Raw genomic sequence first — 27,686 nt, forward strand, 5'->3', positions numbered from 1 at the left:
TAAAGAAACAATAATAACATGGGCAAAAAAAAATTGGGCATAACATAGAGCTAGAAAACTGGCAAAGACTTTGGGAAAGAAATTCTAAAATAACAAAGGTGGTGGCTTACAAAAAAAACATATATAAAATGTTTTACAGATGGCACTTACCACCTGTGAGGTTAGCAAAAATGTTTAAAAATATGTCTAGCAATTGTTGGAAATGTAGACAAAACCCAGGCACATATTATCATCTTTGGTGGACATGTCCTAAGGCTAAAAGATTTTGGTCAAAAATACATATATGGTTAGAGAAAATGACCAAAAAAAAACCCAACGTAGATTTTAAGCCAGAATTATTTCTGTTAAGTATAATTGCAGGAAATTATGAGAAAGAATGTATATATTTAATGTTACATGTATTAACGGCAGCTAGAATTGTATTTGCTCAACATTAGAAAGATGAAGAATTACCAGCGGAGGAAGAGATAATCAGGAAAATTTTGGACTGTGCAGAAATGGACAGATTTACATTGAAAATGAAGGAGAAAGAAGATTCAGAATACTTTAGAACAGAGGTCCCCAACCTTTTGGGCACCAGTTCCGTGGAGAGAGGTTTTCCGTGGACAGGAGGGTGTGTGGTTTAGTGTGCCACCTGCATCTTGCGGATGGGACTTTGTTAGTTTGTGCGGCCCAGTTGCTGGCATGCCGCGGCCTGGTACCGGTCCACGGATCGGGGGTTGGGGACCCCTGCTTTAGAACATGGGATACATTTTATCAGTGGCTAGAAAAATGAGGTAGAAAGAAAGGAGTTTAACATGTATTAGTAAGCTAAATATTGGAACCCAGACAACATGTTGCTGATAAAATATTATGGATTTGTGATTATAAAAAATAATAAAATATGGTTATAAAAATGCATTGTGCTAGTCACGTATTTTTTTAATGGCCTTTCTCTGAAAGAAAAAAATGACAGATGTCAAAGTAGGATAGTTGCTCAATAAAGGATGCAATGAGAAGCAAACCTGAGGGGTCTAGCACTGTTGATTTCATTAGGGTAATGAAATGTTTGCAAGAAAACAAGCAAGCTCAGAGAGCACCAAGGACCCCTCATTTCAAACCTGAGCTACAAATATTCTCCTTCATTGGTAGAAGCAAATCTGTCTATTCAGTTACCAACCCAGAAAATCCTAGAGATTAGGAAGATCTGACCCTTAATCAATAAATCAGCAGCATTCACTTACTGATTTTTATTTCTGAAAAGCGGAACCATGGGCATTAATATTTCATTAATAATAAACAACGATTCAGGAAGGAAAAATATATTTGGAATCTACTAGACAGCTCCAAATAGCTATTATGCAGAATTTACAAGGGCTAACTGGAAACTCAAATACTGTAATGATTATTCTGGAAAAAAAAGAGTAATGGAATAAAAGAGGGGAGAAATATTAAATCAAATTATCAAACAACCAGCTTTCAATAATTTCGGTAAAGTTTTCTGAAGCATTTGCTATGCTATATTGGGACTTCAGAAATAAGAGAAAATGTCAGCAAGAGTCTCCAGAGGATGTTTACCACCACTCAACTTAATGAGTGTGATCAGGACTGAACACTCACTTGCCTTGAATAAGGCAGGTTTAGTTATGTACTATCACAAAAAAATGGGATCATCTTAAATTTTGCCATTTAGCATCAAATACAGAAGTATGAAGACCGATTTCAGAGTATTATAAGCTCCAGCCAATGCAGCCTGGTTTCAGTGCATAACAAAGAAATGTATATACCATGCTATTCCTCCCTACTTGTTTCTGAAAGTTATTTGTACTTATATATTTTCTTTGCTCATCCTAGACTTCAAAAACATGAGGGTTTTGACTACAATATTCTCATTTTAGCCAAGGGACTCTCAAGATCATCTTCAAAAACCTGGTAAAACCAAGAATTGGGCATAGCTCAGTTTAACACAATAGGTTATGTATTCTTGGAACAGAAGATAGTCGAGGTTTGCTATACTGTACATACTTTGTGGTCAAATTTCTCCAGACTTTAGGGGATTAGTATTGACATGCTAAGCAGGCTTCTGGCAGATGTTTCACTCCATTTCCCTGTGAGACTTCCCTAGAAAGGGCAGGGGAGATGGTGTCTTGTAGCATTTGCAGTCTGCATCACATATGAACTTAGAGGAGTTGGTTGGTGAATGGAGATTTTCCCTGAGGTGTTGATCAATTGATTCTTGGAGATGCTATTGTCTCAATTTTGATTGGTCTTCCTTCATCTGCTTCGGGGTTTGGGGCAAGACAAGATGGTAGATGCTATTCAGCTCAATGGCTCTGTGAACAGCACATTTGTTTGAGTGACTGTGATGCTTAACAGTTGAAATTCATTAATCATGCTAAGCCATGATTTGTTTACACATAGTTGTTGAATATAAAGAACTTAACACTAAACCATAATTGTAATGATTGTTAGACTTGTATCAGAGAGACCCAGTTTCAAGACACCCCTTGACCACAGAGCTCATTATGTGATTCTGTACCAGTTATACTCTTGTAGCCCAACCAATATCTGAAGAATAATATTGTGGAGACACCCTAAGTTCACCCCCCTTGAATTCTCAGAAAAAAAGATATAAATGTACATGTACTATATATAATAAAGCTAAAGCTCAACTAATCATATTATGGCTTCTAGCACAAAATGGGAATCTAACTTTTGAAATACAGAGTACTCCTATCACTAGACCTCTAAGAACATTAAATGAAATGCTCTAACAAGATGAATTTATACAATTATTTCCTTTAGTTTGGACTTCAGTGTAAAACTGCCCTTAGCCACAGTTTGATTCTTTTTTGCGTATTCCATGTGCTTAAAATTTGACCTGTTATAAATCAGCTTAGCAGTGTGCCTATAATATTTCTGCACTATGACCATCAAGCTCAGTGAGAAATGCACTCTTTCACATCAAAGATAACACTTCATATTTAACGCATGTACTACATAAATCCAATATTATGTATTAGCTTACAGTATTAGCTTCTCCAAAACCATTTTATTGGGTTGTTCTCAAGTACATAAAAGTCAGAGTAACCCCATGCACTTTCTAGAAAAGATAGAACTACAGTATCTGTACTGGGAAAAAAGCATTAAACCCTAAGAGTTTTTCCCTCTCCCTCACACCCCTCTTTTGTTTGTTAAAAGCTGCCTTATTTCTGCATAATAAATATTTAATGTAGTATGTTCTGAATACAAATTGATGGTTGTCAATATTGGCCACAATAATGGAGCTATTTTTATCAGAAGCTATAACTTCAGTTTTCAGAATCTGCATGCCTTTGCCATACAGGAAGTAGTTCATCTTCACATGCAATGGATTTGCCACATTCACATGTGGTGAAACCCACAAAAAATAAAAATACTACCATGAGAATGATGCCATTCTTCCTTAATTGAAAACTGCATCTTAACTGTCCTTTAGCAAGCCTGTGTCATCTGTATACCTATTTTCCATTCAGATCACTGGCATGTTTCATAATTAATTTTCAGGTGGTATTCAAATTAGTTAATCAAAATCTAATCAATTGATCAAATATTTTTAAAGGCATTTCTCTTTTGGTATATTTCCTTGCTGGCCAATTAATATTTGCTTACTTAAGTAGAGATACCATCTTCGATGTAGTACCTTGTGATTTATTTATAGATGATTCTTTATTTTTAACTCCGTATCCAATATACTACATATCCTATCTTTCTATTCTAATGAATAAAGGCAATTAACAACATATTGAAATAGTAAAATATAAATAAAAGTACAAACATTAATCTATAATTAAAAGCCTGGAGTCAAAGATGCAACACCCATGGAGCAGAGTCCATAATCCAGGAGCAACATAAGAAAAGCCAAGAATATGGTCCTTCGTATCAAAAACAAGGTTGTCTAACAATTGGGATATCTTCTAAGTAACCTGTCCTGCAGAACTAAAGCCAGGAAAGTTCACAATGGGAAAGGCAATCTCTTGGCTGGTCAGTCTGTAAGTAGTTTAGATTTTAGGCTTGACTATCATCTGGAAATTTCAATTGATATAAAACTCAGCAGCAGAATTTGCAGAAATAAGAAAATCCCATGCAGTACTTTACCTTGGCACAGAACTGGGTGCCAATTTTTTTCTGAGCAGAAAATAAGTCCTGCTTATTACAATTAACGCCCAGTATGTCTTAAATCAGGGGTGTCAAACTCAATTTCATTGAGGGCTGCATCAGCATTGCAGTTGCCCTTGGGGGGCCGGGTGGGTGTGGCCAAGGTGGGTGCGGCCTACTGGGTGGGCATGGAGGAAGTGGGTGTGGCCTACTGGGTGGGCATGGAGGAAGTGGGTGTGGCCTACTGGGTGGGCATGGCCAGCTCTATATTGTTCACGTCAATGGTGCCTGTGTGGGCCTGGGCAGGAGTGGGACAGATCTGATGGTCTCTGGAAGAAGGGGGTGGGACCAGGGCAAGTGCCAAGGCAGGTCCACTGGAGGAGCCTCACTGTTCCTCTCAGGTCATGTGAGGGGGGCTGGATGGTGGTGCGGGCTGCCTAGAGCCCTGGGCAGCAGAGGTCAAATGCCCAGCCTGGCCCTCGAGCACCCGTGGCACCAAGCCCAGCCCCACTTCCCCAAGAGGGTGCCCAGCTGCATTTACCTCCTCCTCAAGGCTGCTGCTGCTGTGCTTGCTCTCCTTAACCAGGTTGTTCATGATGGGTACCAGGGCAAAGTCAGAGGAGACTGAATGTGTTTCAACGTAGATGGCCACCACAAAATTGTACATTGGCTCCTAGCCGGCCGGTCTGGGCCAGGGCCAAGGCAGTGGGGGCCGTTCCCTCACTGTTTCCAGGATGGCTTCGCGGGCCACATGAAACCACTTCGCGGGCCGCATCCGGCCCCCAGGCCTTGTGTTTGACATGTCTGTCTTAGATTAAGGCTACTTGAGATAGCATCTTCTTCTATACACACTGTATTGAGATGATCTGCAAATGTTGCAGCTGTATTGAGATGATCTGCAAATGTGGCGGTGACTCTGGATCAAGCTTTAACTCTTGCAATACCAAATCTCTGAAATGCACTCCCTGCAGAGTCAAGGAATCTTATATTGTTACTGGTAACTGTTGGTTTTTACTTGCTTTGTGGTTTTGTTACTTTAGCTGTTATTGTCTTGATTTAAAAGAGTTTGTTTGTTGTTTGATAGTTGGTGGTATATCAATTTAAAGAAATATCAACATCTTAAATAATGCTCGGTAAGCAATTGGTAGCTAAGGGAGGTAGATTTGTTTTTATTATTATTTTATTTTAGGATTTATATGCCGCCCTTCTCCCCATGGGACTCAGGGCGGCTCACAGCATATTAAAACATCATACAAAAAAAATTTCCCCTACTAAAAACCAATTAAAACCCAAATATTGGTAGCTGTGGCTCTTTAAAATCGTTAAAAATTGTCCCTATTTAAAACTCACCCTAGGTCAGGCCCGCTTGTTGAAAAAGNTAAAACATACTCAAACTGCCCTTTTCAGTTAGCAATCAGATAATCAATATCATTTAGTTATGTCTGAAGTTGCAAGGTCACTGTCTTCTCGTTGGTCTTTCCAGTAAATGGAGTATTTGAAGATGCCCTACAGTCTCATAAATCTTTTGGGGAAATGTAAGCCATCTGCAAAGAGAACAGACTGTCTCCTTCATCAAAGGGCAAGTCTCATCTTGGCCAAGTTAAGCAGCTAGTCAGAGCAAGTGTTGAATAGGCAGGTAGCAGTCCAAATTTCTCTATACACCTTACCTTGTTGAGTTTCTTGAGATTTGTAAGCCCCAAATAATCCAAATAACAGCATAAATGGTTGTCAAGTTATATTCCTATGACTTCCCCCAACATTAGAATCCAAGGCCAATTTATTCAGAAATAAATTTATTAAATTATTGTCCATGATGAACCATAAATTGTTTCAGTCCTCCACTCTTAGTAAATCTTAATAAGTGATTCATAATATGAAAAAGCAATGCCACCTTGTTCTGCGCAGAAGCAATAAAGGCAGTGAAGTAGTATGTTCTGCATTGCTTTCTCTATTCAAACAGACTGTGTACTCAATGTGCTGCATCCTGAGATAATCCACTTGTACTATAGCTAATGTTCTATCTTCCTCATTACGGTTAGCTCTCTAGTAAATGGGACTGGCGCAACTCTGCAAGACAGCAGTGAAAGCTTAGAACCAATAAAGTCAATCAAGATTTCACAATATAAAGGATGAAGTGAAAAGTCTCCAGATGCAGGAAATTATTCAGATTTATTAGGTTTGTGGGTCTAAACGCATTGCATAATTCTACCATATTATATTACAAGGTTCTCTTTTATAGTGCTGAGATGCTTTCATCAATAACATAAACCCAACCCATTTTCAATAGGTTCACAAATTTGCTTATCCCTGCATTTCTAACAATGTTTCATAAATCTCTACATTCCCCATAACAAAGATGAGGGGATCTGAATAGATAGTACAGTCAAGATATAATGTAGCCAGGAGGAGGAAGGAGTATTAGGTATGTTGGCACCTTGAGTATTTATAAAAATAAAGATGAGATAAATAAATAAATAAAGGTAGTCCTCAACTTACAACAGTTTATTTAGCGACCGTTCAAAATTACAACAGCACTGGAAAAAGTGAGTTATGACATTTGCAGCATCCCCATGATCACATGATCAAAATTCAGACACTTGGCAACTGACTCATATTTATGACGGTTGCAGCATCCTGAGGTCACGTGATCACCTTTGCAACCTTCTGACAAGCAAAATCAATGGGGAAGCCAGATTTACTTAACAACCAGGTTACTAACATAACAGCTGTAGTGATTCACTTAGCAACTGTGGCAAGAAAAGTTCTAAAATGGGGCAAGATTCACTTAACTAATGTTTCACTTAGCAACATAAATTTTGGGCTCAATTGTGGTCGTAAGTTGAGGACTACCTGTAAATGGAATTCGGTACACCAATATAACCCAATGCAGAAACCACATACAACAGGACGTTACAGTATTTCCTTTCAGTTTTCCCCATTATAGTCTTTTATATCAACTGTATAATCGGGAACTATCAGGTTTTTATTCTATTCATTAATAATGGCCAGATTAAACCCTCCTTTCTTTGGTTTTGAGAAATCAGAATTTCAGACTCAGTTCACACTTCTACTTTTCTTAAATTCGCTCTTATAACCTTCATCTTATATTTTAGAGTTCCTTCAGAAGTATATATATATAAATTAGAATATATATAAATTAGAATAGAAGCAAAATATTTTTCTTCTCTCATATATAACATTTTATTTCTAAAGAAGCCCTATAACCGTGGTGGCGAACCTATGGCACGCGTGCCACAGCGGCACACGGAGCTGTCTCTGGTGGCACGTGAGCCATTGCTGGGCCAAGCTATTCCCTCCTCCTCTCCGCGCATGCGCAGCTCTCCGCACATGCACAGTCTGGGAATAGGCGAGAGGCTATAAAAGGAGCAACTTTCGGCAAAAGCAGCATTCGCTGCAGACAGCGAGAGAGCGGGCACAAGTCGGAGTGGACAGCGAGCAAGTGAGCACGAGCCGACAGCTTGGTGGCCACACCCACTCAGTGGCCACACCCACTCAGCACCTAGCAATGCATAAGTGGGTTTTGGGTTGCAGTTTGGGCACTCGGTCTCTAAAAGATTCGCCACCACTGCCCTGTAATATAAGTTAGAGAAAATTATATAATGATAACTGTAACCTTACAAAGTTCAGAAACCTGGTGAACAGGCCACATACATGTATTTAATAATGACAGTCCTCAGCAACACTCAATTTACCTTCCCAGACTGCACCAAGAGAGTTGGCTCACCTCTGTGCAATGATACCACAAGATATAAACAGAATACATGTCAGAGAAAACATAGCAAATACCTCACATATTTTAATTTGGGATTAATAATCATTGCTTGTTTCTAGCAGTTAGATGTGCTGCCAACAGAACAGCTAACTTCATATACCATAATAGTAATGTAGGCTCCCATAACAAGATTTAATCTCTGTACTGTATGTTGGGATCAAAATTTCCAGAATTCCAGGATTCCTAAATTGAGAAAGGCTGTTATAGAAATCGGTGTTTAGCCACCACAATGGTCGATAACTGGATGCCTTAATTCATCTTGGATTACCATTACATTTTATCAGCACAAAGGCAATGGTGAAAATACCAGATGATAAGCACTGTATTCTAATAACTCTAAAGAGCACCTGGTTTGGGATTCCTGATCCTGCAACTTTACAATTAAGTATTCTAACAGAAAATGAGAATGTTTAACAGGAGACAGGAGCAACAGCTTTCCTGATTTAGATATAAATGAGATTCTTGCCAGCTCTTTACCAGAGTTAGCACTGTAAATGAATAGCTGAGAGAAAGCAAGTCCTAGAAAACAAAAAAGTGTGTAACTAACCATTGTACACCTACAGAACAGCTTTTATTTGTAGTTTATTTATTTATAAAATTTATTTAGTTGTAGGTTTTGTATTAATTTCTAGGAAGGCAACATGCTTCTATGTTTTTTCTATGGTCTGTCACTAATTATTTCCTTTGCTCAAAGTCTGAAGAGCCAAAAGGTGAAGGTATGTAATACAAGAAAAGTAAGCCATATAAATATGGTACAACACTTCTGAATGAGGTTCCTCCATTTAGCATGAATGCCATCAGGAGTTGGCATATTATTCTATGTACCAGGAGAAGAGAAAGCATAAGATGGGTTTTGTTTCATAAGTAATTTTTTTTTTGTTCACATGCAAACTCTGAAGAGTTTCTTATAAGAGAGAAGGAAAATAACATCAGTTACATGAAATGTTCTGTGAAACAAGAGTAACCTCTACTCCCACTCTGTCTTTCCAAATCATTTTCTGGTCTGCCAAAACCCATTACCAGCCACCTGGAAAATTTGACAAAGACACTCTCAACCTAAAAAAGACTTAGAGCAAAGGTCTCATGATAAACAATCTGTTTTTTTATTTTTATCATTACCACTTGCTGCTAGTCAGAATTAGGTCATCCACATACAGACTTGTATTCATTTGTGCTCCAATCTATAAAACTCTCTTGTGTGGTTTGGCCTTGGCCTAACTTGCCCACTAAAATTTTCTCTGAATTCAGAAAGCATACATTTCCCCATTTTGGCAACTAACTTTCATAAGTAACAATATTGGTTATAGCACATGAAAGTTTATTAGTGTTCATTACACTGCCTATCTTGGTGGCAATGTTCACTACATATCACAACAGTATCTAGTATTGGTTTTCAAGAAATCATAGGCCTCTTTTTGAGTTTCTGAAGCAACAGATGAATAGTTACAATTCTGTTTCAGAATTGAACAAGTATTATTGCCAATCAATATTTTTTAGCCACATCTATTAATGCCTCCAAATAAACGAAATTTTGTTGAAGCTGTACTGTTAACTTTTTTAGGTAGGTTAAAACATTTTTTTTTAAATGGTCTCCTAATTAGAATCTATTTCTCCAGCCCCAATCTTTAATTTCATCCAATGAATCCACTGGACTAAGGAATTACAAGTTTCCTCCACCCAGCCTTTTAAAAGTGTGGTAGGGCTATTTGTTTCTTATATGGAAAAATCAAGCTTCCCCCCCCCCCGAAAAGCTCCCTCCACACCATGTTTCTAGCCACGTTCCCTCTTTAGTTAGGAGGAGACGGGGTCTTTGACGGGTGATAACTAGGCTTCAAAATGACATTGGCAAAATGCCGCTTCTCTTCCTCATGTAGACAGGCAAGGAAAGATTGAAAGAGAAGCTGTTAATACTGAAACATTTCCATCCAAGCACAAACTTTTTCTTTATTCCGGTCTAGGACAAATTAAGTCTACATCCACTTAAAAATCTGTGTAAGTTTGTTACGTGCCAATTAAACCCCAAAGTGTGCAAAAGTAGCTGAAAAGTTGGTAAGTTCCAACCACACCCTGATCCTTTGGACCTCCTTGCGCCACCTACACACACGCACACCCCACTCCACTTTCCCCGGCAACTTTCCCTCCTCTTCCACGCCGCAACTGTTCTCCCGCAGCCGGGTACCTGCCCTCTCTCGAAGGCGTCGCGCTCGGCAGCATCCGCCGGGCCCCCTCCGGCAGCAGCCCGCGCGGCCGTACCACCTCCGCTGCTCACGGCTGTTGCCGAGACCGGCCCGGAGAGCCGACGGCGGCCCCGCAAACTCTTGGCGAGCGGGTTGGATCCGTGCCTGATGGAACTACTCGAGCGCTCCATCTCGGCATGTAAGAAGGCCCACTCTGCGCTCTGACAGGACTGCCAATGCCGCTCCTCCGGTTGGCTTTCATAGGCTGCCATTCATTTGGCCAAGCTGCTAATTGGGCTTCAGATCCAAAGAGGCGAACTTTCTGGACACGCCCCCCTTTTCTTCCCTGCCTGTTTTCCCGCTCCCGTATTCCCCCCCTTCCTCCCCCTTCCTCCCCCTTGCCCCTACGCCTCCTCTCAAAGGAGGAATGCTGTCGCGAGAAAGGCAGTGGTAGAGGAGCGTTCGCTTTGATGGGATTGGCTGTTTCTGTAGAATCTGCCTGGTTTTTGCACGTGCGCCAACTCCGCCCACTGGGGGGGGCGCTTTAAATGCTGCGCGGTGGAAGCGCTTCTGTGGATGTGTTGCTTCCATATATGCTTAACCGTGGAACTTTGAGATCTAGCTGCTGCGGTTGTAAACCTAACTGATTTTGTGTTTGTGTAACCTCATTCCATATTGGGTTAGTTTATGGAACATACTGTGCCCAGAAATATCATTCAAAACTGGATTCAGAACTCAGATTAAGTGTGTTGAGAATAGAGCTAGTGTGTTTGTTGTTCTTCAGCTTCTTGGATGAGAAGTGAAATGTTTTTTTTAAAAAAACAAAACCTAAAAGTCCAGTTGCCTTATTGGAAAAGGATCTTTGGGACAACCATGATCTGGATGATTGAGAATCTCCATATTCAAGAAAGTTGGAGTTCTCACATAAGCATATATGTCTTTTTTAAGAACTGGAGATAGCAGCTATACTGACATTCAAACATCTGTGACTGAGTAACTTTATTAATGAATTGCTTTCTTCTTTAATTCCATGTTCAAAATTACCTCCAAGTTAAAGGATGTAATGCAAGATAGTTTCAAAAATGCCGAAGTATTTTAAGAGGCAAGAGATATTTTAAGAGACAAGAGAACTATCGTCTTATGGTATTGGAGACCTGTAGTTAAGAGATGAGATGGGGATCAGATTAGTTTGGATGAGTTATCTATACACTGCTAAATCTCTACTGTCTGTGACCTTCAGTCAGGCAAAACCCATGTACTGAAATTTCAAGGATCTTCAGATCACTTTTATTCACAAACTTGTAGCTGTTGCAGTATCCCTGCAGTTACTTGATTATGATTTTCAACACTCCCTTGCCCCACTTGACAAGCAAAGGCAATGAGGGAGCCCACATGAAGTTAAAAGTTGCTCCTGCTCCCATTGCTTACTTGCCTGTGGTCATTCTGTTTATCAGTTTTGGCAAGGAAATATCTCTGAAACAATGACCCAACAAGTCACGGTTGTCTAGTTTATTACTATTTTCTCTGAACTTTGGTCTGGGAGTAATGGTAGCTGGAGTTTATCTACATCTGAAAAGTTGCAGCCCTTATTCACACAAAGTCTTACTTGTACAACATGGTTACTCTCAGTATAGTTATCTAACCATGGAAAACTAATTTGCTCAGCACATACAGTAGAATCAGACTAACTACACAGGTTGGATCTACAACCTGTAAACTAAATTGTGGTTTGTACTTCAATATGCCATGCAAGCACCTTTGTTGTGACCTGTTTCTTAAAGATTAGGTGTTGGCCCTCATTCAAGCTGTCAGCAAGAAAAGTTGATCCATGAAAATTACTATCCCCAAGGCATATTATGCAAGCCAATTGCATAATAAATAGGTGGGGATGGATGAATCTCAACCTTTACCATTACAAAACTCTTTTCTTTCTTATGGGGTTGGGATATAATGGAGGTATGCTTTGAACATAATAGCCCATCATTGTAATATGAGTCTTCATAATTAGATCTCAATTGGGGAAGCAGCTTTCACTTTTGAGAAAAGGGAAATATGAATATATCCACAACACAGAAGCAATGTTGCCTATTACTATTATGCATAATTACATTACATGGAACAGTCTGATGTTTTTCTCCAGAGTAGATGGAAAAGAGGAAGAGGAGGAGAACAATGAGCACCAATAGGATAGAAATGGATTATCTGTGATGCTTAAGAGGCAAGAGAAGAAAAGTAAAAGCCAAGAGGCTTTTTCTAAGCAGATCATGCAAATCAGATTGCAGCATCTTGTAAAAGGTTCCTAATGATGCCATTGCTAAACAACTAGTTAAAATTATACTCTGCCCAGAGGGTGGGAGGCTGAAAAGGCTCCGTCTTAGGAAAATAATTTTGACATGATTTCCTGAGGTAACTAATAGTGCTGTTATGGGGATTCTCAATCATCCAGGTCATCGTTGTCCCAAAGGTGCTTTTCAAAAGGCAATTGCACTTTTATGGTTTTGTTTTTCCTTGAAAATGAAACATTTTCAGGGGGAAAACCCCCAAGAAAGTCCAGTTGCCTTTTGAAAAGCATTTTTGGGATAATAGTGCTGCTGTAGTTTTCCCACCTCAGCTGGAGGCAACAGACTTGGAGATCCAGTTTGGTTTACATCAGAGGTCTTCAAACTTGGCCCTTTTATGACTTGTGGACTTCAACTCCCAGAATTCCTCAGCCAGGTACGCTGGCTGAGGAATTCTGGGAGTTGAAGTCCACAGTCATAAAAGGGCCAAGTTTGAAGACCCCTGGCAGCATGTAGTTAGAGAGCAGGAAACTATGAGTTCAACTCCTGCTTTATCCATGAAAACTAGCTAGATGACATTGGGCCATCATGCTCTCTCAGCGCAACTCGCCTCGCCGGGCAGTTGTGAGGAAAATAGAAGGAGGAATGTGTGTTGAGTTATTTGTAAAAAAAGGCAGGATATAAATAAATAAGCAAGCAAGATAGGTTTTCTTCTCCAGCACAATTCTGCTGTCTTCTGGAATTTGCATCTGAAGCAATTACTTCACTGTGTTTTATGGTAGGGCTAGCCCTAATTGTGAAAGATAGCATCTCCAATCAATAAATTTTTCCACTGCCACATAATATCTAATTTTAGTCTCCCAATCTGGATTGATGGCAAGGCTTCTCTTTTCTAATATTGTGCCTGATTGATTGGTGCTCCTCTTAGCATATATCTTAATACAGGTAGTCCTTGACTTACAACAGTTTGTTTAGTGACCATTCAAAGTTACAACAACACCGAAAAAAGGGTCTTATGACCATTTTTCACACTTACGATCTTTCTAGCATGTGATCATGTGATCAAAATTCAGATGCTCAGCAACTGGTTCATATTTATGACCGTTGCTGTGTCCCACGAGCATGTGATCACCTTAAGCAAAGTCAATGGGGAAGCCAGATTTACTTAACAACCGGGTTACTAAATTATCAACTGCAATGATTCACTTACCAATTGAAGTAAGAAAGGTCATAAAATGGGGCAAATTCACTTAACAAATGTTTCACTTAACAATGGAAATTTTGGCCTCAATTATGGTCATAAGTTGAGGACTATCTGTAAATACTGTTGCTTTTCATTTATATTCTCTAGGACCATAACTAATAAATATATTTGTGACTTTAGATTTTATTGGGATATTTGGTGTATTTCTTTGCAGTACTCTTTGGAATCTTTTTGCATAATCAACATTCGGAATGGGCAGCTACTTTCAAAAAGAAAGAAAACATAGCTATGTCAGACTTCTTTGATGTGTGGAGGTTTAATAACATGTGCTGTGGTTTTGTATGTGGCATTAGGATGAGTAGAAGCAAGCTGGCAGTGTGAGTGACCTTGAAGAAAAAGAGACAGATAAGTGAAATCAGAGTGTGGTCTTTTGTTCGGTGTGAAGAGAGGCAGTATATATGCTGTTATTATGGCACAGGGTGTTGGTATCTGTAATTAGGAGAGTATTAGAGTCCTGTTGAGTGAGAGAAGCATTTCTCAACCTCAGCAAGTTTAAGACTGGAGCTGAAGTCCACACATCTTAAACATGCTGAGATTGAGAAACACTGGTTTAGAGGACTATAGCGGCGCTGTAGTAAGATGATCCCATAGGTTGCGGGGGGAGAGTTTTGTTTCGTGCCTTCAAGTCAGTGATCACTCCTGGTACTGCCTAGCCAAATCTTTGGAGTTTTCTTGGCAAGGTTTTTTCAGAAGTATTTTGCCATTGCCTGCTTTCTAGGGCTGAGAGGGAGTGCCTGGCCTAAAATTACCCAGTTGACTTTGTGCCTAAGGTAGGACTAGAACTCTCGGTCTTCCAGTTTCTAGCCTAGTGCCTAACTGTACCAAACTGGCTCTCCTTTCATACTATCAACAGATACTATGTTCCAGTTGTATGGCTTACAACATTTCCTTCATCATTCCTATGTAATAAAAAGGTATTATAACCTGTAATCCTGTTTGTTCAGGTCTCCTTTGCCTTCTTTTTGTCTGGGAGCCAAGTGATCACTATAGTCGTGTGTGCTGGTAAAATAGATTTTCTTTCATCTATTTCCAATCTCTTTGGCTCCTTCACCACAAATCCTTGATAAGTTCCTTTGGAGGTGACCTCCTAGAATCTTATCAACTGGCAAAGTCTCTATTATATCTTCCCCAAGGTCATGCCTTCCTAATTAGCAGCTGTGGCTCCTTTTGCTGAATGAGATAAAGCTAATAGCTGTGATTGTCTAATATATCTGGAGAGAAGAACACTGACCAATGTTGGCTTTTTTGGAAGCTGAGGAATGGCAGACCACTTCTGAACCCTTGCATGGACTTATCCAGGCAGTTAACCAGGAATCAGTACTGACATGAAGCATTCTCCCTGTCCCCCCCCCCAAAAGAAGGCTGAGTTTGATCAGGCCAAAACTAGTATTTATTAAGTATTGGAGCCCCAAACCTCTCTAATCATCAGTGATGGAAAATTTTCTCCTGCAGGTGAAAAAGGAGCTTTGCAAACTGGAAGAAAAAAAAGTTTTCCTCCTCATTTTCCCATATCTTCTATGAACAAATCAACCCATAATCACTATTGCTAGAATTTGTAGGCATGTTACAAATAATTATTAACTAATAAATACAGTGACTCTCTGCAGCTATTGTTGCAGTAGTCTTGGATATGCAAACTCACTTGAATTAATATTGCTTATGTACTATGCGGAAAACAGCATGCACCTAGCACAGGAGGAAACTTATTAGTACAGGTCATCTCAGCAAAGATGCCTCCACACTCAAGGGCACTCACTCACTTACCTGCATGCTGCTTCCACTTCTTCTCATCTTGTTTATTCCCTTGTCTTTAATTTGTTTGTTGGAAAGCTGCCCCTTTCATGTGGGGCTAATGGAATTATTAATGCAGCCACAGCTGGCCCAGCACAAAAGTAGATGCTGAATAATTCAAATCATAGAAAGTGCCAGAGAAATGGTGGAAAACAGGGCTAGGAAATCTGCCGGACCCTCTTGATGACAGCCTATCTTAGTTTTCCAAAAGCAGGGGCTTGTGCTACCAAGCCATACTCCTTTTAGCCAGCACAGCTCTGCCTTTTTATCATTCCAGTCCCTCAAAGTCTAGGTCTTTTCACCTCATACTTTCACCTTCGTTCTTTTCTGCAGTGGCATCTCTGTTTTGAAATTGTCTCTCCCTTAGTATTTAGGAGACATGTATAATTATGTCCCTTGGTTGAATGGGTTTTTTCCTCCCCCCACCATAGCTTTTTATACAGGTTTAATATAAAAAAGTTTTCAGTTTGTTTCAATTTTATTATTTTAATGTCCTTTGAATGTAATGGAAGGTTTTGTCTTCATTCTAATTGTTCACTTCTTGGAATATGTTTTCTCATTAGCAAGTGGTCTTAAGATATATATATGTAGGTCTTGGCATATGCGGGTCTTTTCCCGTGTAAGATTGAGAGTATCTTGGTGACGTTTCGACAAGGTCCCACTCGTCATCTTCAGGCTGGGGTCTTCGGCTTCGTGCTTGTGGGAGTAAAGTGTGATCGGAGCTGCCGTCTCTCTCTATATATTGGTGGGGTGTGTGTGGACTGCTGGCTTAGTTGCTGTAGGTGGATTGGTTGGCTGTGTGGATTGGTTGGCTGTTATTGTTTGCTGATTGTTCAGCTGTTTCGTAACATCCTGAGTAGTTGAGGTGCTGGCTGTGTGCCCATTAGTCTTTTGTGTTATAACGACCTGGGTAATGGGTTGTGTGATTACATCCTGAGATCTAGTATAGTGATATCCTGAGTTTTGTGTTGCAACATCCTGGATGTTGAACAATCAGCAAACAATAACAGCCAACCAATCCACATAGCCAACCAATCCACCAATCCAACCAATATATATATGTTTTCGTAGATTTTCACGGGTACAGGTATGCAGGTCTTGGTGTATTTGGGTCTTTTCCCGTGTAAGATTGAGAGTATCTTGGCGACGTTTCCAAGACACTCTCAATCTTACACAGGAAAAGACCCGAATATGCCAAGACCTGCACATATATATATATGTGCAGGTCTTGCTGTGGATGCCACCAAAAGTGGTAGATTATTGAAAGAGGCCTGGTTTTTGGGCCGGGACTCCATCAACCGGCACGTTGACATATGCCAGGCACATCAAACACTTAAGACGTGGCAGGACAATCACTGCAGCAGAAACCGGGAATACAGAAGAAAGGTGTTTAGAACCACCACCCCTTGGAATATGGGGGCCCAGGAGACGATCCAGGACTCTGAGCACCCCACACGGGAAAGCCCTAGCTTCAACCAACAACCCCAAGGGCACCAAGGTATCCCGAGCGAACTCAACACGAGGAGAGAATCCTGGAACAAGATGGAATGCCCATTGGTTGGAGAAGGAAAGAACGGGAAGCCAAACGGCCTGAAGATGAGACGCAAGGGGGGTGAAGGACCTTTGGACGATATGGATGGGGGTGTGAGAGGGGCAGTGGAAAGGGGGGGGGAGAATTGGGCACACAGGAGAAGGTAACGAGTGGTACGATGAAAAATCGAGAGATATAGGGGCCTTCGGGAACAAAAGGAGTGGGGAGTTAACAAGTCGAAGAGAGGAACGGAGCAGATGGAAGAATGGTAGTTTGGAGGATGCTAAGACCCTAGGGAGTGGTAGGGTGTGGGGAAAAATGGATCAAAGTTGGCTGGGGCACTCTCGCCATAAGGAGGTCGATGGTAATAAGGGAAAATCCCTCCGTAGCCCCCAGGAGGAGGGGTGGCATGGAGAGAGTTGGAATGTAAGCAAGAGTGCAGCGAATGTTGATTGCAAGGATGGAGGGAGAGAGTGGAAGAAAATACTAGGGGAGGAAGTAGGAGACGCACGCAACGCCACGGTTGGAGGAGGAGAAGAGGAAATCGTGTTGAACTCGATGGGGAGGCTCGGCGAGAAAAAAACTGCCCGAGAGCCCGTTAAAGGGCACAGGACGAGGAGCCCCCATAAAAAAGGGGGCAAGAGATCACCGGATGGTAGGAAGGAAGGCGTGAAAGAAACGGTAGAAGGTGGATTGGGGCGGGCTGGGGGTGCAAGAGAATGGTATAATGAAAGATCAGAGCACGCATGCGCCTCCGTGAATGAAAGGGATCGGGAAGTGATAGATCGAAGAAAAGAATGGGGTGGATGGATGGATGAAAGACCCCGTGGAAGCATGAATAAGGGGGTAGAAGGAACAGAACATGAGAGGACTCATGGGGGAGGAGGTGATGGTAATGGAAGGGTAATATTAGAGGTGATAGGAGGAGAGCAGTCACAACAGGAGGGTGAATTGGATAAAGAAAACCCCAGGGTAAATAGGGACGGAGTGAATGTGGACTGCAGGAATGGAGAGAGAGTGTGGAATGAGCTGCAAAGAAAGGAGGAAGGAAACATACGAAACGTCACAACCGGAGGGAGAGAAGAAGAGATCAATCTAGACTCGGTGGGGAGACCCGGTAAAAGAGGAGCTGATCGGGAGTCCATTGGAGACCCCCGGAAGCCCCGCGAGCCGAATGGAGGGGGTGATAGTAGTACGAAGGAGAATGTAATTGGAGCCAATACACATGAGAGTGATTGTGAAGGTAGAAGAGGGATTAATGGTGAAATGAATGAGGGGGAAGGAATGGATGGTTTGGGGGGGAGGGATGGGGGAGTCGAGGTGGATGAAGGATGTAAGAAAGAACCCCAAGCGACCTCAGACAAAGATATCCAGGGGCCCTATAATAGCAAACAGGGAAAGAAGGCAGAACGTCTACACGCGGGTAAAAGGAAAACAGGTACCGCGCAGGAGCGCATATACCGGGGCCCGGTCACGCGCTCGCGCAGCCGGATGCAGGCATTTGAAAATTGTATATAAACTCTCCCAAAAACCGCCTCAGCAACCCTGATGATGTCGGGAGGGCCCGACGAAAGCTTGGTTGCCGATAATTTTAACAATGTTTTATTGCTTTTAAATTGTTTTTTAAACATTTTAATCGCTTATAAATATTTCATCTTCTCTTGGTGATCGCAATTATTTCGATATAACCTGTTCCTGATTAAAACAAGAGTCAGAGTGACTTAAAATAGAATAATGAATAAAACATCACATAACAACATGTGCAATTTATAAATGGCAAATCTTTAGGTGACTTATAGGACAGAAGAACAATCCAGTTGCTCAGCAATTTAGAGATTGCTGCTTTGGGAACTTCAGGAAAAATATGAAACATAGCTCTCAGAGGTTTCCACATTCTCTGAAAATGCAGGCTATCTCATTCTAGGGGAAGGAGGGGAAAGGAATAGCAAAATGCGTGGTCAGAAGGATTGGTACCCAGACACAACATCAGTTTTTGCTGCCATCTAATGGGGGCAGCTGACTTTCACAAGGACTTTTCAAAAGACATAGTTGTACAGAAAATGACTATGATTAAGCTAGTGCTTGTGAATAATTCATGGAGATCCTTCCTCAACATAAATATTATTTAACTACTGTAAAATGGCCTCTCTAGTTACACAGAGAAGAAACATATTTTGGACATTACTTGGTATATTCTTTCCTGGCACCATGAAGGATAAGTATGAGCAGATGTTCAAGGATAAAGACTGATTTAATGCCACAAACACCTAGGTTAGACTTGTATAATGCCAAAAGAAAATAATAGTGTTTTTACATCTATTCTAAGTCCCTTAAAAAGGGGCTTAGTGTCTCCAGTGGTACTCAAATATACAATATAAAGTTGAATTCTGGATGTGTATTATAAATTTCATTCCAGTAATTGTCCTGCTAGTGATTAATCTAGTGTCCAGCCTTGATGTACAGAATTATGCCTGTAAAATGGATGCTAGATATTATCCTGGCATCTCATGCAGGGGAGATATGCTTCAGGAAAAAAAATTAATTCAATAGAATGAAAACCAAGGATGAAATAATCAAAATGAAATGCAAAAGAGGTCAATACAAAGTTTTGCATTGGAGATAAAAGAAATGCACAGGTATGAGAACAGTTATCTGATCTTTCAATGGTAAAAATGAAAAAGATATTGCTTGGTATCTTAGTTAACCACAAACTAAACCTGAATCAACAGGGTGATATAGAGAGAAAAAATGTAAGCAGTACTATAGATCTATCTGCCTTTACAGGAACATACTCATTTTATTGTGTACTGATAAGGCATCACCTGGAATATCACGTGTTTAGTTCTAACTGTGCCATTTTGAGGTGTATACATATTTGAATGGCTTTAGTGATGGGGAATGAAGGTGATCAATCCCCTGACGGGCCAGGAATCTAGATTAAAGTATCCACAGCAGACGGTTTTCCCACTCTGTAAATACATCCCACAGAAGGGGAACCCAACACCTCCCTGGATAACTTGTACCAGTATCAAACTGCCCTTAGGTTTAGGATTTTTTCCCCCTAACATTCAATTGGATTTTTCCCCCTGTTATTTAAATCCATTATTTTGTGTCCTGTACTTTAGAAGAAGAAAGAACAAGTCTAGACCTTTCATGTTGAATTTTTTCATATTTTAGGAATGCTATTTTAGGAGTTCTTATTACATCCTCTGTCAATTGTCTTTTCTCAGTGCTAAACATAACCAGGTCCTTCAATCTTTTCTCAGTGCTAAACATAGGCAAGTCCTTCAATAAGACCTAAGAGTTTGTAGTTCATAGATCACCTTTATTGCCCTTTCAAAAATTGTTTTAATTTTTCTGAATCTTTATTTAAAATGTGTGGTGCCTAGAACTGAAAACATTATTCAAAATGAGGACTACAAAAGCAAAATAAAGTAGAATAGCTTTTTATGATTTGGAAATTATACTTCCATCAATGCAATTTAAAATTGCCTTTGCTGCAGTCTCATCACACAGCTGACTTGCAATCAACTGTTATTTCATATTCTTTTTAAAAAGTACTATCATCAGCTGAGGTATCTAGCATCTACACTGATACATTTGATTTTTAGTTCCTAAAATGGAGAACGTTGCACTGTCATACTATTATCTTCTTTTTCTGTGCATATCAAAAGCATTTTGGATTTTACCAATAGAACGTTGGTTTTCACAACTGCTGTTTATTGGTGAATTGACTTCTGGGTAATGCTGTAGAAGCCATGCATATGTGCTGATGTATTTTTAATTTGAATTCTGCCTTCTGGGTATTAGTTATCACAAGCAAAGCCAATTTATTTCTAATTCGGATACAGTGAATTTAGAATCACAAAAAGTCTATATTCTTTCTATTTGCAGAGCTTACAAAGCCATTACATTATTGTGTCACCCCAGCTACAGCTCTAGGGATCAGCCCAAAGTCTTTCCCTCTCTCCCTTCCTCACAGAGGTTTGATTGGCATACACAGTGCTTTTTTTGTAATAATAAAAAAAAGGTGCCGGAACTCACACACATTATACAACCCGCCTTGCCTACCCTACAAGTCCATCCCAAAAAGGTGCCAGAACTCCATTCTGGGAATTTTATGACAAAAAAAAAGCCCTGGGCATACATAACACAAGGAGAGTGACTTGGTGGATTAAATATGAATTTAAAATATAGAAGGAGAGTATATACAGACTGAATGCTGTTCTTTGCATTCTCCTATCTGGGAGGAGCTATAAGCAAAAACTGATTGATTCATTCTGTCCTCGGTGTTTCCAGGTCAGTGACAGTGAAGAAGGTTACAAGTCAGCTTCAAACCATTTTTGACAGATTGGGATGTAGAAATTGGTGAGGTGGAAATGCCGTTAACTGACTGTGCAACCCAGCATTGGTGGTGTGTTAATGCTTGGAGAGCTTGAGTACTAAACTAAACATCCAGCTCTAGATATTTGCAGTAACTATAGGAAAGAGATCTTGCTTTTATTGGCAATGTCTGTATTCTGCTTCAGGGATTTAAAGTTACTGTTACACAGGCCTCTCTGTTTGTATTTTTGATATGTAGAAAGGCAAGAGATGAAATTATATGTGCTTATAGCATCTACTGGACTATCCAACAATTATTCAATCACTGTGTCAATAAGGCAGAATTTATATCACTAACAATGTCTGGGTAATGCGAGCGAACCATGTCTATATGCCAGGAAAACCTGATTTGACTTTACTTGCTGTCCAGGATATAAGGCAAGATGCTTTCCCAACCCTTCAGCAGATGTCATGATCAGGCCTGGATGTTTCACAGGTATAACAGATGTTTTCACACATCTGATGTGATGTCACACTCTGATGATATAGAACTCTGCAGTCTTAGAGCAGCCTTTTCAACTTGGACTCTTCCACAGGAATTGAGAACCTAACCCCTAGAATTATTTGCCTAAGCAAGTGGACATCAGATCAGGTTATTTTAAAGTGAAAATGAGATATTATGATTGTCAATGGACATGAATTCTGTAAAGAAGATTCCAGCCTAGGACAGGCTAGGGCAGTGGTGGCGAACCTATGGCACGGGTGCCAGAGGCGGCACTCAGAGCCCTCTCTGTGGGCACGTGTGTCGTCGCCCCAGTCCTAGGCCTTCAGCTGGGTTTTATAAAACCTTTTTGCTTTAGGCCTCCGCCGCCGTGTGCAAAAAAAAAAAAAAAAAAAAAAGGTTCAATCAGTCAATTTCAACTTCTGATGGGAAAAAAAAAGATCTTGCAAAGTTGGAATTGATTGATTGAACTTTTTAGTCCCACCCAGTCTGCCGTTACCACTGTAGCTACGCCCACCCAACGGGCCATGCCCACCCAATGGGCCACACCCACCCGGCACTCGACGATGCATAAGTGGGTTTTGGGTTGCAGTTTGGGCACTCAGTCTCTAAAAGGTTCGCCATCACTGGGCTAGGGCAAAAAAGGTTATCTCTCATGACATTAAATTGGTCTTGCTTTGTTAACTTCTCAGTAAATTGTTATGCCTTGCATTTAAATGCTTCTCTAGGAAGGATTCTTTCTTTCTGTCATAGAGTGAAACAGACATGGAGATCAAAATGTTATTTTATCTGCTGGTAGAATGTTGTTAAGTGTACATACTCTGGCTCACTTCTCATAACACAATTCAGTCTGCTGCTAATACACTCAAATCTACTTACTGGTGGTTCTGGGAGTATGAAAATGCAAGGAATGAATTTTTTAAAAATTACCTGGGTGTGAATAGAGTCTCCACTTTCCAAGAAAACTTGCTTTTTCATACATTCCAGTTGGTTTTCTTAGAGGACTAGGTATGTCAAGCAGAATAATTAATTGGTCTTTGATTCAGTTTCAATATATCATTTACTACGACAGACTGATCATGTGAATACCTGCTTTTGGTCAAACACAATTTCTCTTTGGCTTACTCTTCTAAGTTAGCATACTATGGGACTGGACATATTGTGAATTGTAGGAGTGTAATAACCTCAACATACCAGTTGCAGGGAAATAATAGTGAAAATATCATTTGTCTCCATCTTTTACTCAGAAGCACTTTGGAGAAATTTAGTCACTTGGAGAAACAAAATCCTGACTAAGATGGGCATTGGACTCATCCCTCAGAGCTATTCTGATGATCTTCTGTTGTTATAGTGATGAATGCAACAAAACAACTAATTAGTCGTACAAAAGTTTTCTCCTGAAATGACTTGATAGCAGCAGAGGGCATCAGGATGTGATATCAGGAGGACTAGTTTTTTGCAACAGACCTCCTTCTCTAGATGATTCATAGGGTCTTGGTTAAGGATATGAGGGTAGAGTTGAGGAGAGGGACATGGGTTAGTGAGTGTGCTTCTCCTACTTCAAAAATCATTGCACAAGTCTTGAGACTAAAATTATTTCCTGCTCTTTGCAACATGAGTAACTACAATAGAAGCATCTTGAAATAGTTGACAGTAAAGGAAACAATATGACACACAATAAAAGAATATATTAAAACCACATTCAATAAAAACCTATTTATTAAAAAGACAAAGATACAATTCTGATTATGTGGCAAATCACCACTATGTAAAGAAAGCTGAAGGGCAGACCACTCATGAGCAGCCACCAGATGACAGTCAGTGGTTTTTGGTACATATCATAATCCTTTCCTGATGTTCTTAATAACTTCCTAAGAATATAATAATGGATGATGACAAGTATTCTGGTCCCATGTTGCTTAAAACTTTTTATAGTATGTCGTATTGTCAACCCTTTGAGACAGACCAGACTTAAATACCAAAGTCGTGAATAGTAAAGCTACTTTTATTAGAGGGTTGCATTAACAAAGTTGTGCATCTCTGAATCTGCCTCCCCCTTTCTTGCCTTTGTCCTAAAGAAAAATAAGGATGGTCAAGTTTGAGATGCTTTCTCAAATTCCACTCTTCCTTTGGGCTCAGATTTCTCTGATCGGACCATTGGATTGGCTATGGCTCTTCCTCCTATAGTAATCTTTGTCACTGGAGACTCAAGTAGCCATTCTGTGGCTAGGAATACCTATGATATGCCTATTCATCTGGTACACCAACTATGTCCTTTTCTAGACAACCTAGCTACAGTTGTTCATGTGTTGGTAACTTCACATTTAGATTGCTAATGCACTCCACCTAGGACTATCCTTGTGGTTGGTTTGGAAATTGCCATTGGAGCAATCATGTGCCTGCTCTTTTTCAAGAACATGACATCATGAACCAAATGTCACTGGCACTGCCTGGTGCCAAGGGTCCCCCCTTTTTCAAACTCTGTCCTAGCAATTGTTCCAATAAAAGTTTGGGCCAGATCCATAATCTGTCATAGAAAGTGTACCATTTAAGATAGCTCTGCTGAAGCAGCTTCAGGATGAATGTTGGGCTCTCTTTGGGTTTCCAACATCACACTTTGGACCACCTCTGCCAGTTTGGTGAGGAAGGCTGTTGGATAACAAAATAGACAGTTCCAAGCATCCCAGGGCTGCTTCATTAAACCTCCTTCCGTTATATATTCAAGATGGACAATATTTAAATATTTATTTGCTACGTATATGTAGGATGTGGGTCTATACATATGTTGTTCATAGTATGTTTAGGTGTGTGTCATGTATGTGTTTCACTTTGAGAGCAGGCAACTAAATTTCATTTTTGATATGTGCCATTGAGCCCACAGTATAAAAATGACAATAAAGGTTATCTTATCTTATAACCTGTCCCAGTGCGAATGGGTTTCTGGAGAGGAAGATGCTTGCTCCAATGGTCAAAAATACTGCCCCTTCCCCAGCTCAGACCAAAAAAACAGATCAGCACAGGTACTCAGCAACTGTTCAAAGTTCCAACAGAGCTCCCTAGAGCTACTTATGACAATTGTCCCCCCCCCCCCAGTCACATTATTGCAACGGGGCTCTTAGCAGCTGGTCTGCATTCATGGCCATTTGTATCATCCTGTGACCACATGATGGAGATTTACAATGTTTTTTGTGTTGGTCTTATGAACCTAGAATTTTGTCCTTAATACTTAACATGTTTTAAATTGTCAAGCAAGGATGAATTTTTAACGCATGGTCAGGTTTTTTGGGGAGATAATTTAGCTAATGAAGGAGATTCAGACATACATATTTCATAAGGGAACTAAATAAGAGAGGAATATGGATCTGTTCAGCTACTTATTAGTTTTGTTCAAGTTAATTAATTCTCATGGGGAGAAAAAGGAAATTTGATGGTTGGGACATTGGGAAAGATGATTCCAGTTCTGAAACATGAGAAGATTAAAGAAGATTATGAGGATATAGGAAATGTTAAGATAATAAATTCTGGTTGGCTAAAGACAAATGTTACTTACACCAGACTAACCAGCCTGAAGATTTCTCAGCAAACATAACCACATGGTGGTGCTCTTGTAATTTATTAGATGTATGTTTTGCTAAGGATCAATATGCCTTCTTTGCCTTATTTTTTCTTAGAAAAAACATGGAACTAAACTATAGGTATTATTTTGTTGTTCCAATCAAATAATTACCCACCATCACCACACACTCATAAACATTACTTTTTACCCTGACAAAAAGTTAACCATATCATCCCAAAGGTGCATTTTTCAAAAGGCAACTAGACTTTGTTTTTCCTTGAAAATATTTTGCTTCTCATCCAAGAAGCTTCTCCAGTTCTATAGGGCAGTATATAAGTCTAAGAACTGAGGAAGCTTCTTGGATGAGAAGTGAAATGTCTTCAAGGAAAAACAAAGTCTAGCTGCCTTTTGAAAAAGCACTTTGGGACAACCGTGATCCGGATGAGTGAGAATTTCCATAGACATTTAACCATATCATCTCATTTCATAATCCATCTTGTTCATCTAGTTTGAAAATGAGCTTCTAATAAAAAAAGCTCCTTCAAAAAGCTTCCTATGGACTGTATCCCTTTTGAAATCCTGCTTCATCCCAATAAGTTTTCCTTTGTGTTTTCTATCTAATAAGGAACTTTTGTATTTTACTTATGCCTGGAAACACATGTAGCTTTTAGATTTCCATATAGTGGGTAATTAGTTATTGGACATGTTCAGAATCATAAAGCAGATACATTTATATTAGTGTTTTCCAAACTTGGCAACTTTAAGATGTGTGAACTTCAATTCCCCAAATTCCCTTGCTAGAGAATTCTGAGAGTCCACATGTCTTAAAGTTACAAAGTTTGAAAAATCCCGATGTGCAAAGCTTAGCTCTAAACCTGTTAATGTGTGTATACATGTGTATCTTAGACTCACCAGCAAATCTCAATTTTTTATTTATGGTTTGGTGTTTTATTTAGCCAATAAAATGAATTAATTCAATTGCCAGATTAAATGTTGTGTGTGTGTTTCTTTGTCACATCAATGTAAATGTAAGTAGTGTCATCACTTAAGCAATCTTAACTATCCTTCTTAACCTGTTGCCTTCCATGTATCTTGAACTTCAGTTTCCAAAAACTCACTCAAAACTATTCTACAGTAGCTTGGAATTTAAGGAGTTGCAACCCCAACATTTCTGGAAAGAATTCTTTACAAATTGCTACAAGTTGTTTTCAGATAAGTTAATATAGTATTGAAAGTGATGTCTGCTTCATAGTAATTAAGACTTTGCTTCAGCATCTTTAACTTATTTTAGTTTGATATGCAAATTTTGGGGGTGGAAGTTGAACAGGGAAATTCTTGCTCCTTTTCTCATTATATGTCACACCTATTTAACATGTACATGAACCTCCTCAGGAGGTTCATCCTTGGTTCAGGGCGAAGTGTCATCAATATGCTGATAGGCTATACGTATAGTTCCCAAACTCTGTGCTGCAATGCCCCGGGCAAAGTCATAGGGATGCTGTGGGATATTTTACTACTTAATAAATGGAGCTCAACTGTTTGTGAGTTTGCTATGCTGCCTCAGGGCACCCCAGCATACAGAGATACCAGGAAGAATGCTATGAACCAAGAAAATTTCAAAGCACTTAATCATTTCCATCCAGAATTAAACAGGAGATCCAGCAAAAGTCCTTATCAATTGGAAACTGCAAGGATCTGGTTGGTACAAACAAGATGAAGCTAAAAGTTGAAGCTAAATGAAATCTTGACTGGTGATTGGCTGTGGGAGGGTCACACACTTTCTCCAAAGAGCAGATCTACAACTTGTTTGCTCCTGGATGGGCAGCTCCACTTAGATCAGCAGTTGGAAGTTGTCCTCAGGGGTTTGCTAATGCTCATCCGTGCCCATTTTTGTGCAGAGGGCCATCATTGCTTTACAATTGTATTATTGCAAAATACTTTATATTGGGTTGCTCTTGAATACTGCCCAGAAAGTGGAGTTGGTACAAAATATAATGGCTTGCATTGTGCAAACCAATTCAACAATATAACATACTTTTTGTGAATGCTGCATAGGCTTCCAATGGGTTTCCAAATACAATTCGAGGTAGTTCAAGTATAAAGACCTATAGAGCAAGAGAAGAGACCAGGTTTCTATGGGACTGTCTCCTTCAAGTTGACTCTGGCTAACATGTCTGTTCTGCTAAGAGACGTCCCAGATTCCCTCAGTCTAGGACAGGGGCCTTCAAATGTGGCCCTTTTATGACTTGTGGACTTCAACTCCCAGAATTCCTCAGCCAGTGTGCCTGGCTGAGGAATTCTGGGAGTTGAAGTCCACAAGTCATAAAAGGGCCAAGTTTGAAGGCCCCTGGTCT

This window comes from Protobothrops mucrosquamatus, unplaced genomic scaffold, assembly GCF_001527695.2.
Source record: "Protobothrops mucrosquamatus isolate PMUCROS unplaced genomic scaffold, P.Mucros_1.0 scaffold286, whole genome shotgun sequence".
Classification (NCBI taxonomy): Eukaryota; Metazoa; Chordata; class Lepidosauria; order Squamata; family Viperidae; genus Protobothrops; species Protobothrops mucrosquamatus.